Consider the following 6,224-nt stretch of genomic DNA (forward strand, 5'->3'; position numbering starts at 1 on the left):
TTATATAATTATTACTTTTCTTTCACACTCTCCTAAAACCCAGCATGTGTCAATGAAATTTGTACATATGTCTCTTGTTTCTGTCTTAAATCTCTCAATCTGATAGTGCCTGATCTATATATTTGACTGATTTCTATTACAATTTGCGTTTTACAGCACATAGGATTTTTCTGGGTTATTTTTAGTTTCAATTTATGCATTTTATATTTTTCTTTTTGGCTATTATCACACACACGTGATAATAGCATACTTTTACATTATGAGATGTTTGTTTTTGTGATTTTTCTTGTTACTTCAAGTTGGAGGCAGGGTTTTAGCTCCAGGACTAGAAGTTTGCATGAAGCATCTGCAGTGGATCCTCAAACACCTGTTGTAGCTATTAATTTCTCTTTAGTAAAAGCATTCAGCACTATTGTACGCACTTCTTTTTTGTTTTTTGATGTTCACTTGCTAACGACTGTATTCTGAAGCCAGGGTCATGTGTGATGTGTGAATAGCCCCAGATAGCTTAACTCAGCCCCCTTTCCAAATCATGCCAAGTCCTATAATATTTCCTTCACTTTATTGGAAAAGCAGCAGTGAATACAGGTTCTTGTAGATGTTATGTAGTTGTGAGTTTGTACTTGAGGGCAGGTAGAAAGAGATGGCCTTGCCATGGGAGTGTAACGGAGATGGGTGCTGTACTCACTGTGTCCTGGGTGGAAAAGGAAGTGAGGAGCAAGGGTCACACTAGAAGTGAGATGGGACAAACTACTGTCACCAAAGACAGGGGGGAGGGCAGAATAGCCCATTCTGAGAAGAATCTCAGAGGTTGCTATAGCAATTCACTGATTAAGGTTGTGTAAACAACATGTAACAAAAATGTTGCCTTTTCACATGCAGCTAGCTGCTGGGACAGGGAAAATGACAGGCAGCTAAATTTAAGGAGACATGAATCCTATGAGCTGCAAAGGGAGGCAGAAAAATATGAAATCCTGTTCCATGACACTCCCTGTCTGGTATCTGGAGATACCACTATATAATAGAATATGTGGAACATACAGTATGTGGAATGCAAACAAATAAAACATCACATTCTCAAACAATGCGAAAGTCCACATCCACATAACGATGTGATACCGGCCGGTACCACTGGCGTCGAGATCCTTTGGCTAAATTTAAGGAGACATGAATCTTATGAGCTGCAAACGGAGGCAGAGAAATATGAAATCCTGTTCCATGACAGACTGGGTCGTGCCTTTAAAACTGCTACCATTTATTGAGTAATCTGACATTTTAACTCCTACATAGACTTTTGGTACTGTTGATGGCTCAATTTTCCAACCATTTTTTAAATGAGTGTCACTTTTAGCAACAGCACATTAGTCTTTCATTGTTATACTGTCAGTGCACACGTTTATATGTTGACTTTCCATTGTTTACAATTAGACACACAATTTTCGCAAGCTCAAAACCCAGTCCCACAGTATTATACATTTATATATTTAAAACCAGAGACAGAACATGAAACACAGACAGAGCTCAGTGCACATCCAGTGAAACTTATACACGGTACAGTGCCTAAATATATATGTATAGATATCTATTAAATAAAATGGTCTTTTAGTTTAATATATTGGCCAAAGTGTTGTAAGCCCCTGAGCCACTACACGGCAGACCACATCTCAAGGGTCCCTAACACTAATATAAATTCTTAATAGCCTGTGCATTACCAGGAAGAATGATTTATAACAAATCTGCCAAAATTAGTTGCATAGTTCTAAGTGAGAAGGAGGAGGTTTACGAAGGTAAACCAAAAAGAATCCTATTTGCTCTCTCTATCCATACGAAATGGCTAGGAAAAATTAAATCCTTGGGAGAGGCCCAATAGCCATTCATTACACATATAAAAACATTTTATTAAACATATATACAAGAACAGGGGAAGCCACTATGTGGCCATAAAATGCTCGGGGGTAGGTACGAGAAGGGTAAGCTACTAAGATGGTATTGATATTGGACACAATGTACTTGTCCAATTGTAGATGAGGGATCTAGGGCAGGCATGTCAAACATGCGGCCCGCAACGGATATTTTTGCGGCCCGCTCACAACCAGTGTGGCGGTCGTGTGTGTCGGCGAGCGCGTGGGCGGCGGTTAAAAGTTTTGGCCGCGGGAGAAGCGAGCGCGGGTGTGGGGGAAGCGAGTAGCACGGGCGGAAGTAAAATCTTTCCTGCAGGGGCTGGAGGCGTACGGTGGCCGGGTGCAGTCAATATGATGATAATGGGGCATGGGGGGGGAATATGATGATGGGGCATGGGGCATGGGGGGGGATATGATGATGGGGCATGGGGGGGAATATGATGATGGGACATGGGGGGGGGGGGAATGATGATGGGGCATGGGGGGAGGAATATGATGATGGGGCATGGGACATGGGGGGAATATGATGATGGGGCATGTGGGGGGGGGTGGAATATGATGATGGGGCATGGGTCATGGGGGGGGAATATGATGATGGGGCATGGGGGGGAATATGATGATGGGGCATGGGGGGGGATATGATAATGGGGCATGGGGGGGGAGTATGATGATGGGGCATGGGGGCCAGCCTGGGCAGATAAAGATGGGACTGGGAGGCAGGGGCTGGGGAATATGATGATGGGGCATGGGGGCCAGCCTGGGCAGATAAAGATGGGAGGCAGGGGGTGGGGAATACGATGATGTGGCTTGGGGGCCAGTCTGGGGAGATGAGATCATGATGATGGGGGGAGTTGGGGGTATTTTTTATATGTATTCGGGGGAGTGAGGGTATTTTTAAAATCTATTCGGGGGAGTGGGGATATTTTTTATATGTATTCCGGGGGCGTGGGGGTATTTTTTATATGTATTCGAGAGTGTGGGGGTATTTTTTATATGTATTCGGGAGTGTGGGGGTATTATTTTTATATGTATTCGGGAGAGTGTGCGTGTGGGGGGGGAGAGTGTGTGTGTGGGGGGAGAGAGTGTGTGTGTGGGGGGGAGAGAGTGTGTGTGTGTGTGGGGGGGAGAGTGTGTGTGCGTGGGGGGGAGAGTGTGTGTGTGTGGGGGGGAGTGTGCATGTGGGGGGGAGTGTGTGTATGTGGGGGGGGAGTGTGTGTTTGTGGGGGGTGGGGGAGTGTGTGTATGTGGTGGGGGAGTGTGTGTTTGGGGGAGAGAGAGTGTGTGTGTGTGTGGGGGGGGGGGGAGTGTGTATCAGTGGCTGTGTGTGTGTGTGTCTGTGCAGGCCAGCAGAGACTGTGTGGGTGTCTGTGTGTGGTCAGTGTCTTTGTCGGTCTGTCTGTTTGTGTGTCTGTAGGTCAGTGGCTGTGTACGTCTGTGCAGGACAGAGAGAATGGGGGAGGGGAGAGAGAGAGAAGAGGGGATTGAGCGAATGGGGGTGGGAGAAGGGAGATGGGTGGGGAGACAGAGAATAGTGGGGATTGAGCGAATGGGGGTGGGGAGGGAAGGGAGAGAGAATAGGGGGAGACAATGGGAGAGGGTGAGAGAAAATGGGGGGGGAAGTAGAGAGAGAATGAGGACAGGGCCGCCAACAGGCCCGGTGAGTCAGTCAACCACCCTCTCTCTCTCTCCCCCACCCTCTCTCTCTCTCCCCCACCCTCTCTCTCTCCCCCACCCTCTCTCTCTCTCCCCCACCCTCTCCCTCTCTCCCCCACCCTCTCTCTCTCCAACCCTCTCTCCCCCACCCTCTCTCTCTCTCCTCCACCTTCTCTCTCTCTCCCCACCCTCTCTCTCTCCCTCTCCCCCACCTTCTCTCTCTCTCTCCCCCACCTTCTCTCTCTCTCTCACCTTCTCTCTCTCTCCCCCACCCTCTCTCTCTTCCACTCTCTCTCTCTCTCTCTCTCTCTCCCACCCTCTCTCTCTCTCCCACCCTCTCTCTCTCTCCCACCCTCTCTCTCTCTCTCCCACTTGCTGCTTTGGAAATTGTTAAGAGGGGGCATCCTGACACTGGTTAATGTGTTCAGAAGTCATTCACGTCTGGCTTTTTTTTTGGTTCGGTTAGTGAGGTCAACACACACACACACACACACACACACACACACACACACACACACACACACACACACACACACACACACACACACACACACACACACACACACACAGTACTTTTCGAAATAAACCTACGTTTCTATGAAAATTTAAGTTTTTTTTTTTTGAGGCCCACCTAGACTTAAACCTTGTTTATTTGGCCCTTGTTAGCATTTGAGTTTGACATGCTTGATCTAGGGTGTAGATGGTAGTATGCAGAGGTGTTAAGAGTGTATATATAGTTAGTGTGTAACCATATATATTCATATATGTAAATGTACTCTTAACAGTAAAAGGTATTATACCTGTTAGTGCGGCTGGCACCGCTATTAGTGTAGCTACCTCTGTATACTCAGGCACACAACTATAAGTCACCTATAGTCCCAAAAAGAAACCCAACACTGATCGTTCCTATTCATTGGTAACCGGGTACATATATAGCCAAGAGTGTTAGTGATCATATATGCGGGTTAGGTGTCCCGTTTGCCGGTGAGAGCAAAGAGTATATTTTTTCTGTTAATGCGGTTGGCAACGCTACAAGTATAGCTTTCTCTATTGTAGCTACCTCTGTATACTCAGGCAACCAACTATAGGTCACTTATAGTCCCAAAAAGAGAACCAAACACTGATTGTTCTTAATAAGGTTAGTTTGGCAAGATCTATCCTTCATAAATCCATGCTGACTATTACTAATAATTTTGTTTTCCATTAGGTATTCCTGAATATTATCCCGTATTAAACCTTCAAGTAGTTTCCCTACTATTGAAGTCAGGCTTACAGGTCTGTAATTCCCTGGGTGTGATCTAGCTCCCTTTTTAAATATAGGCACCACATCTGCTTTACGCCAATCTTGTGGTACTGAGCCTGTGGAAATGGAGTCCTTGAATATTAAATATAATGGTTTTGCTATTACTGAGCTTAACTCCTTGAGAACACTTGGATGTATGCCATCGGGGCCAGGTGCCTTATTTACTTTAATTTTTTCCAGTCGCTTATGAACTTCTTCCTCAGTTAACCAATTGGTCATTAATATGGAGGTTGTGGCTTCCTCCTGTGGCGCTACTATTGAACTTGATTCTTCCCTGGTAAACACAGAGGCAAAGAATTTGTTAATACCTCTGCTTGTTCCTTATCTCCAATAATCTGCCTACCCATCTCACACTGAAAGGGTCCTACATTTTCTTTTCTCATTTTTTTGTTATTAAGGTACTTAAAGAACTTTTTAGGGTTGACCTTACTTTCTATTGCAATCCTTTTTTCATTATCCATTTTTGCTAATTTGATTGCCCTTTTGCAATTTTTGTTACATTCCTTATAATTCTGATACGATTCACATGATGTCACATGGTGTCACAGGGCCCTGCGCCCTAGGCCTCCAGCGGCCCGAATCGGCCAGAGATGTGATCCTCAGATTACACTACTACAAAATTAAAGAGGCTCTCCTACGAGTGACCCGCGAGGAACTATCGAAAAAATGCCCCTTCAGATGTTCCAGGATATAGCTCCATCTACTCTGGTTGAACGGACGAATCTGAGACCGGTGACTGAAATTCTGTGTGACAAGGGTGTTGATTTTGGTGAATCAAGAAGGCTGTACTCATGCTCTGAGAGATCTTGACAAAGCTGCCACTTTTTTGGAGAGTCTGGGTATCACGCCACCGCAACACCTCCAAACTCCTAGACCTCAACGAATTACGACAACAGAATTTTATTTATTTATAAAATGCTTTACTAGGAAATAATACATTGAGATGTACCTCTCGTTTTCAAGTATGTCCTGGGCATAGAGTTAAGACAAATAATACATGGTTACAAATACAGTTACATAAGTGAACAGCGTATACATTATACACAAGACATAGCATGCACAGTTATAGATAATAAATATTATAGGCGTATGTAACAGTTACAGACCAGATTAAAATGTGAGACAGCTTTAGTTTTGAAAGAACTGGTGGTGGCTGTGAGAGTCACCAGTAGATTGTTCCATTTTTGGGGTGCATGGTAAGAGAAGGAGGAGCGGCCGGATATTTTGCTGAACCTTGGGACCATGAACAGTCTTTTTGAGTCAGATCTCAGATGATAAGTGCTGCATGTGGTAGGGGTGTGGAGCTTGTTCAGATAGATGGGTAGTTTGCCCAGAACTTATTTGAAGGCAAGACAGGAAAGATTAAC

Source organism: Ascaphus truei, chromosome 3, assembly GCF_040206685.1.
Source record: "Ascaphus truei isolate aAscTru1 chromosome 3, aAscTru1.hap1, whole genome shotgun sequence".
Lineage (NCBI taxonomy): Eukaryota > Metazoa > Chordata > Amphibia > Anura > Ascaphidae > Ascaphus > Ascaphus truei.